Genomic DNA, 9,495 nt, shown 5'->3' with positions numbered 1-9,495 from the left:
AAAGCCCAGTCAGAAGACCCCTTCCTCTAATCCTTTAGAATATAAGTGTTCCACTCTGATCGCATGGCCAATCAAGCCCTGCTCATCATTCTCCAGAGGGAGTGCCAGGACCACCATTGTCTTTGGTACTAGTGATGCTTACATGGGGCACACTTCTTTTAAAAAATTATTTGTTGTTGGAGCGCCTGGGTGGCTCAGTCGGTTAAGCTTCTGTCTTCGGCTCAGGTCATGATCTCAGGGTCCTGGGATCGAGGCCCGAGTCAGACTCCCTGCTCAGTGGGGAGCCTGCTTCTCCCTTTCCCATTCCCCCCCACTTTTGCACTCTCTCTCTCAAATAAATAAATCAAATCTTTAAAAAAAATTATTTGCTGTTTACCTGAAATTCAATTTTAACTAGCCACCCTGTATTTTATCTGGCAACCCTTCCCTGGTTTGAACACCATATAGTAGGGAGTTGAGCTAATAGCCTCTAAGATCCTTTCAACTCCAGGAAACAAAGATTCTAACTTTTCTGATTTACCTTGTTCCTCCCAATGAAAGCAGAAACTCTTGTCAGGATTAAAGTAGAAAAGCTGAGAACAATAGTTAACAGGTTAATCGACATGACCAATGACAATATCCACTTACCAGCTTGTGTAACCCTGGAACTGTCACTTAACCTCGTGAAACCACCATCTAGCCAATTCATCTAGCCAATAAAAGAAAATCAAGATGATATCTAATAAGTACTGTGCACTGTGCTAGACACTTCTATGTGTTCTCTCACCTGGAATATTCAGATAAACTAATGTATGAGAAGGCACTCTGTAAGTGGAAGTGGGCTGTAACAAATATGAAACAGTATTATCATCAGTGTAGTACTTGTCTGCAGTTGATTTCCTTTACTGACTCTTGTGGGGAAAGAAGCTTCCCTAGCTTGGTCACATTGCAGAGGAAAGACATTGTCTAGGACTCTAGAGTATAGACAAGTGGTTTTTAATTAAGGGTGATTTTGCTTGCCAGAGAACATTTGGCAATATCTGGGGACATTTTTTGTTGTCACAACTGGGGAATGGGTACTACTGGCATCCAGTGGGTAGAGGCCTCAGAAGCTGCTAAACATCCTATAATGCACAGGACTGCCCATCACAACAAAGAATTATCTCAAAACGTCAATAGGTTGAGAAATCCTAGTCTAGAGTATTGCAAAGCAGGATTCACATCCCAGCTCTGCTGCTTAGCAGCTGGGTGACTCATAAACAAAGTACTTTACCTCTCTGGGCCTCAGTGTCTTCCTCTGGGACTTGGGGGATATTGATAGCACTTAACTCATAAGCCTATTGGGATGATTAAATGCTAATACACTCACAAACCACTGCAGTGTCTGACACATAGTAAATATCCAGTAAATGATAGTTCTTCTTGTGGGTATTTAGGTATTACTGTCTCCATTTAAAAGACGGGTAATTGAGGCTCAGAGAGGGGAACAGACTTGCCCAAGATCAAGAGAAAAGGCAGTTCCAGTCCTAGGGTTGACAAACATCACTAAGAATCTTTTGTAAACAAATGCTGCAGTTTTTTTTGTGTGTGGCCTTGCTCTCAGCAACGTGGAAGGAAGAGGAGGACTAACCTTTCCCAAGTGCTCACATACCTCTATCTCATTCCTATAAGGTAGATATTTTGACGTCCATTTTACAGATGAGGCTAAATAAGAACTCCAGATTCTCCCAGGAAGTGAATTGCCAAGTAGAGACAGGCTGATCTGGTACCAAAGTCCTTGCTTTTCCCTATTCTCTGCTTCCTGGACTCTGATAACACTCCAGCTAGGACAGGGGGTTTAGGGTTAGAGACATAATCCTGGAAGAAAGTAAGACATCCACTCCAGACTGCAGAAATCTTGGAGTAAATTCCAGAAGTGGCTGACTGGGCTGAAAAAGAACTGTGAATATGAAAAATGCTTACTAACATGTAAAGTGATGGATTCATATTGAGACTAGAGAAGGAGGTAGTCATAGGAGTGTTTCCTTGAGCTTTGGGGACTAACAGATCCAGGACAAAACCGACTGGGTCCTCAGGTGAGTAGTTTAACCTCTCTGAAACTCGATATATATAATACCTACATATTTATATATATAATACTCATATTTCAGAATGATTTGTTCAGTTATTAATTGCTTCCTTGAGGGGACACCTGGGTGGCTCAGTGGGTTAAGCATCTGCCTTCGGCTCAGGTCATGACCCCGGGTTCCTAGGATTGAGCCCCGTGTCGGGCTCCCTGCTGGGTGGAGTCTGCTTCTCCCTCTGCCTATCCCCCTGCTTGTGCTCTCTCTCTCTCTGTTTCTATCTCTTGCTCTCTCAAATAAGTAAATAAAATCTTAAAAATAAAAAAAATTTTTTTTAATTGCTTCCTTGAGGCATAGTTGACCCTTGCAGCCATGCAGGTTTTGAAGATGTGCAGCGGAAAAGACAAATGGAAATTGAAATCTGACCTGAACTCTAATTACCCAGCCTTACCTTTGGCATAGAGCTACATCAGGCCAGAGGAAGGGTCACTTTTTTTTTTCTGATATGCACAAAGGAACCAAGGCAGCACAAAGCAGCAGCCCTGCCTTCAAGAAGAAGACCCTAAGCTGAGTGCAGTGAAACTGGGGCTGAAGCAGGTACAACTTCCATAAAGAGGAGCCTGTAGTCTGAAGCTATAATTGCTAAATAAGATGATAGCATATGGAGGGTGCTCAATGAATGGTACATACAGTCAGGACAACAGATACTGCAAAAAACAATGATACCCCAAGAGTTGCTCACAGAAGGGCTTCTGCAGAAGGGGTTTTTTTAAGCTGGACCTTGAAGTGTGGAGAGGATTGGGATAGGCACAATGGGGGGAACTACATGAGCAAAGACTTGGGAGAGGAGGCTCTTTTCTTAGGTCAGACTGGTTAAATCAAAAGCCCCCTCTAGGAAAGAAGAGGCAGGTATAGTTGGAGAGTTAGGGAGAGTTCAGATTTTAGTGGTAAAACTGGAATCACTGGGGCCATTTCAACAGCTCAGGACAAGCCTTCAGAAAAATCTCTGTTGATGAGTGTGTGGTGGAAAATAAGTGCAGGGAAAAAAAGAGAAAGAATTGCACAATCTGTCTCAAAACTCAAAAGAAAAAAATTTTGACATTATACTAGAGATCCTAGACAATGTAATAAAACAAGAAAAAAACTAAAAGGCATAAACTGGAAAGGAAAAGTAAAACATTATGTTGCTGTGAATAAATTACACTTTTATGTGAACATAAAAAATCTTATGGTAGTCTACAAAAAAGCTACCAGAACTAATAAGTGAATTTAATAAGTTCTCAGAATACAAGGTGAATACACAAAAATAAATTGTATTTCTACATACTAGCAACAAACAATTGGATAATCACATTAAAAATGTCATTCACAATAGCATCAAAAACAGAGAAAAGGGACAAGTTTTACAAAATATATACAAGACTTGTACATAAGAGTACAAAGCATTGCTGAAAGAAATTATAGAAGAACTAAATAAATGAAGAGATATACCATGTGTATGGATGGGAAAACTAAATATTAAGATGTTAATTCTCTCCAAGTTGATCTATTAATTAAATGTAATCCTTTTTTTTTTAAGATTTTATTTATTCATTTGAGACACAGAGATAGAGAGAAAGAGAGCATGAGCAAAGGGAGGAGCCGGGGGATAAGCAGAGGGAGAGGGAGAAGCAGGCTCCCCGCCGAGCCAGGAGCCCAACGTGTGGCTTGATCCCAAGACCCTGGGATCATGACCTGAGCTGAAGGCAAACGCTTAACCATCCGAGCCACCCAGGCGCCCCAATTAAATGTAATCCTAAGCAAAATCCCAGTAGGGTTTTGGAGGGCAGAAATTGACAAGCTGATTCTAAAACTTACAGGGCACCTGGATGGCTCAGTTGGAAGAGCATTCAGCTCTTGATCTCTGGGTCATGAGTTTGAACCCCATGTTGGGTGTAGAGATTACTTAAATAAATAAAACTTTAAAACAAAACTTATATGGAACTGCAAGGACCTAGAACTACTAAAACAATTCTGAAAAATAGGGACAAAGTTAGAGGATTTACACTACTTGATTTCAAGACTTACTTATAAAGCTACAGTAATTGAGACAGAATGGTATTGGCTTAAGGATAGATTCAGATCAATGAAATAGAATAGAGAATCCAGAAATAAATCCACACATCTATGATTAATTGAGTTTTGACAAAGTTTATTTATTTAAATAAACTCTACACCCAACATGGGGCTTGAACTCACAACCCTGAGATCAAGAGTCACTCACTCTTCTGACTGAGCCAGCCAGGTGCCCTTGAATATCCATATGTAAAAATGCACTTCAACCATTGCTTCACAGTAGACACAAAAACTAACTCAGAAAGATAAATGTAAAACTTCTAGAAAAAACAGAGGAGAAAATCTTTGCCATCTTGAGGTAGGTGAAGATTTTTTTAGATAGAACCCAGCAAGCACAATCTTAACAGAAAAAAAGTGATAAATTGGACTATTAAAATTTTTAATTTCTGCTTTTTTAAAAAAAGATTTATTGATTTATTTGAGAGACAGAGAGCGCATGAGCAGGAGGGGGAGAGGGAGAGGGAGAGAGAAATTCTGAAGCAGACTCCATGCTAAGTGTGGAGCCCTATGGGGTCGAACTCACCCTGAGATCAGACCCGAGCCGAAAACAAGAGTTGGAAGTTTAACCAACTGGGCCACCCAGGCACCCCTAATTTCTGCTTTGGGAAACCACCTTTAAGAAAATGAGAAGGCAGAGGTGTGTGGCTGGCTCCATCCATCTAGCATGTGACTCTTGGTTTCCAGGTTGTGAGTTCAAGCTCCACACTGGGTGTAGAGATTACTTTAAAAAAAATAAAATTTTTAAAAATAAAATAAGAAGGCAAATCACAGACTGGGAAAAAATATATAGCAATATATTTGATAAAAGGTTTTGTGTCTAGGATATATAAGAACTGTTATAATTCAATATGAATACAATGCAATTTAAAAATAGGCATAACAGACATTTTGCCAAAGAGGGTATCTGAATGATTAATGAGCACATTAAAAGATGTTCATCATTAGCCATTAGGAAAAAGCAAATTAAAGCCACAGTGAGATACTACGTCGTATCTATAAGAATGGTCAAAATAAAAAATACTGACAAAACCAAGTGCTGGGGTGGATGTGGAACCCTGCCTCTTTTTTTTTTTTTTTTTTAAGATTTTATTTATTTATTTGAGAAAGAGAGAGAGTCTGGGTGAGCAGGGACAAGAACAGAGCAGGAGGGAGAGAGATGAGCAGACTCTACACTGAGCATGGAGCCCAGTGTGGGACTGAATCCCAGGATCATGACCTGAAACCAAGAGTCAGATGCTTAACTGACATAGCCACCCAGGTGCCCCTGGAGCCCTGCCTCTTATACATTGTTGGTGACGATACAAAATGGTACAGCCACTCTGAAAAACAGTTTGGTAACTTCTTATAAAGTGAAACATACGTCTACCCCATTACCCAGAAATTCCACTCCTAAGTATTCACCCAAGAGAAATGTAAATATATGCGTACACATGGGTGCACACACACACACAAAAGCATACATGTAAAAATGTGTATAGCAACTTTATTCATAATAGTCCCAAACTGGAAACAATCCAAATGCCTATTAATGTTGAGTGGATCAACAAATTGTAGTATTTCCATATAATGAGTATATTTCCACGTATTCAGCAATAAAAAGAAAGAACTATCTGTACACGCAACAATCTCTGAGTATCTCAAAGGCAGTGTGGTGAGGAAAAGAAGTCAGACACAAAAGACTTACTATCCAATTCCATTAGCAAAGTTCAAGAACAGGCAGAACTTATCTACAGGGACAGAGAGCAGAGCAGTGGTGTCTAAGGCAAAGCTGGGGGTGCAAGGGGGCACAAGGGATGGCAATGGGAGATGGAAATGTGTCGTATGTCAACTGTGGTGGGGGTAAAATGAATGTATATATTTGTCAAACTCACCAAGCTATACACTTAAAATGGGTATGTTTTATTGTTTATAAAATATACCTCAATAAAATTGATTTTAAAAAAAGGAAAAAAACCTCAAGAGAAGCATCACTGTATAGCAATAAAAGAAACTGAAAGGAACCTAAATGGAAAACTACAAGGCAGCAAACATGGATGAACGAGATTGAGCATATACATCAGTACAGACAAAGCTCACTAACATAAGATTGAGTGAAAAAAAAATAGGTTCCAGAAGAATACATGCAGTATAATGATTTCTTTTTTTTTTTTTTTTTAAGGATTTTATTTATTTGACAGAGAGAGAGAGAGCACAAGTAGGCAGAACAGCAGGGAGAGGGAGAGGAAGAAGCAGGCTCTCCACCGAGCAGGGAGCCTGACATGGGGCTCGATCCCAGGACCCTGGGATCATGACCTGAGCTGAAGGCAGCTGCTTAACCGACTGAGCCACCCAGGCGCCCCAATTTCTATTTAAAATTTTATCACATGTAGGGGTGTCTGGGTGGCTCCACTGGTTGAGCTTCAGACTCTTGATTTTGGCTCAGGTCATGATATCAGGGTTCTGGGTTCAGCCCCTCCTCAGGCTCTGCTCTCAGCGAGGGGTCTGCTTAAGGATTCTCTCCCTCTCCCTCTGCCCCTCCCCCTGCGTGTGCTCTCTCTCTCTCTCAAATAAATAAATAAATCTTCTAAAAAATTAAAAGCAGGGAGAGTAATACTGCATAGGGTTGTAGTGGGTTTTAAAAAGAGTGGATGAAAAGCACAGAACACAATCTTGAGATTACAGTGTTATCCATAAATGTGAGTTCTCCCTGCTCACCCCTCCCTCCTATAGTTTCTTTCCCTTGTGGTATTGGAGACTCTGGTCCCCGGACTCAGTTGGGGAGGAAGGATTTGGTGGTACAGGACTCTGATCAGTTACTGGCTGTGTGGGTTTGGGTAAATCACTTAACCTACCTGAGTCTCAGTTACTTTGCAAGATGGGAAGAATAACACCTATCTCAAAGGAAGTTTTCAAGGACTATATGACATACAAGATGGGAAACTACCAGGTATTTAGTAGGGTTACAGTAAGTGCCTGCAAGAAGAACAAGCATTAGAGTAGGATTTAGGCCAAAAGAGCTAGAGGATTTTAGCATAGGCTCCACAGAGCTCAAGGGCTCCATGGTTAGAGTTCAGGGGGGTGGTCCATAAACTTGTAATGGGTAAAAATTACATCCTGTTTTCACTAACCTGTAATTGGAATTTAGTATTTCTTTCTGTCATGCAGGTAAGCAACAAATCACAGTACTATTCAGCAGTACCTGTGACTCTGTCACCAATAGAAATCATAGTTTCGTATTATATTACAATAGCAATATCTTGAAGATACTGTTTACACTCATTCACCACCTCAAAATTACAATAGCTAATAGACCAATCTCTAGATCTTGCTATTTAATGTTTAAGAAACAACATTCATAAAATAAATATACTTTTAAAGATTTTATTTATTTATTTATTTGACAGAGAGAGCACACAAGCAGGGTGAGCAGCAGAGGGAGAGGGAGACACAGGCTCTCCGCTGAGCAAGGAGCCCAATGTGGGGCTCGATCTCAGGACCCTGGGATCACGACCTGAGCCGAAGGCAGACACTTAACTGACTGAGTCACCCAGGCGTCCCATAAAATAAGTATTTTTAAAAAAATATTTTGAGGGGTGCCTGGGTGGCTCAGTCGGCTAAATGCCTGACTTCAGCTCAGGTCATAATTTTGGGGTCCTGGGATCAAGCCCCACATCAGGCTGCGTGCTCAGCAAGGAGTCTGATTGTCCCTCTCTCTCCCTCTGCCCCTCCCTCTGCTTGTGCTCTCTCTCCCTGTCTCTCTCTCTCAAATAAATAAATAAAATCTTTAAAAATATTTTGATAATGATTCTATATAACTGGTATTCTTGTTATCCTAAGTAATTTACTTTTTGTGGTTAAAAGTACTCTTCTGAATAGGGGTCCATAAGTCTTCATCAGACCGCCAAGGAACCCTTGGCTATACAGACCTGGGTGCTTCCTGCCTGGGCCATTGACTGTTGTGTGACACTGGGTTTGTTATTTTTCAGGGGCACAATCATCCCTGCTTGGCTCACCCCACAGGGTTGTTGGGAGGAACAAATTAATTCTTGGCTGGGAAAGGGTTCTGGAAACTGCTGGCAGCTTCACAATTTTCCCAAAAGTCAGAGCAGAGTGCTTTCTACCTCCCAGCTAAACCCTGTCTCCAGGAGACCTCTCTCCTTTCCACAGGATTTCCACTCCGCCCCCTTTACTTTCCATCTGGTAAAGAGGCCAAAGTGCACCTTCATTAGGGTATGCCATCCAGCCTCCAGGTGCACAGCTCAGTAGAAAGGTTTTCTGGGGGACAGTAACAATTCCCTCCAATTTTCATATTTGACCTTATAGTGACCCTTGAGGACACTACCCCCTCAAAATTCTTCCTCTCTCCTTCAGACAGTGACCACTCTGCAGCCATCGTCCCCACATTTCCCCTTTCACTGCCCTGTCCTATGATCATCTGTGTGACTCCTCCACCATACTGTGTGTTTCTCAAGGGCAGACCCAGATCTGACCCCTCTCAGGGACTCCAGTGCTCAGCTCAAAAGCATGGCACACATTAGCATCTTAGAAGCTGGCCAAATGATGAAAGGTAACCTGAAACAGAGAGAAAAATCGGGGAAGGGGGAGAGCTAGGGTTTGAGTCCAGATTGCCTGATGCCCATGTTTATGCCACACACACCCAAAGCAAAGAATGGAGAAACTGGGGAGTCCCAAGGCATCACAATAACGATTTCCTACTCTACCTACTCCTGTAAAAATTAGAAGAGCTAAAGATCTTGTCATCTTAAGCTAGCCCCTGCCCATCTGTCCAATGAGAAATTCAGTGGTTTTCAAACCTTTTTGACCTGACTCAAAAGAAATGCACTTTACATTGTGATCTGGTCCATAATACATACATACATACGTAACTGAAATAAGCATTTTATGAAAGAATACTTAGCTTTACTATCCGCAGTGCACTTTTTCTGTTCCATTTAATTATTCTTTTTTATTTATTTATTTATTTATTTATTTTAAGTAGGCTCCACGCCCATCATGGAGCCCAACACTGGGCTTGAACTCACCACCCTGAGATCAAAACCTGAGCTGAGATCAAGAGTCTGACAACGGACTGAGATACCCTGGCATTCCTAATTACTATTTTTTAGAGCTAGCTGTGACTGATTAATTGGTTACATGTCCCACAGGTCTTTTTCAGTCCCAATACCCTGTGACTAGCTGAATGGGATATAAAATGGGACAACTAGGGGCACCTGGGTGGCTCAGATGGTTATGCATCTGCCTTCAGCTCAGGTCATGATCTCTGGTTCCTGGGATGGAGCCCCACCTTGGACTCCTAGATTAGCAGGGAGTCTGCTTCTACCTTTGCCTCTCCCCCTGC

The sequence above is a fragment of the Mirounga angustirostris genome, unplaced genomic scaffold, assembly GCF_029215605.1.
Source record: "Mirounga angustirostris isolate CCGP_5_RB_7025 unplaced genomic scaffold, mMirAng1.0.hap1 SCAF_4, whole genome shotgun sequence".
Lineage (NCBI taxonomy): Eukaryota > Metazoa > Chordata > Mammalia > Carnivora > Phocidae > Mirounga > Mirounga angustirostris.
The sequence above is the reverse complement of the archived record's forward strand: the minus strand, read 5'-3'. Positions refer to the sequence as shown.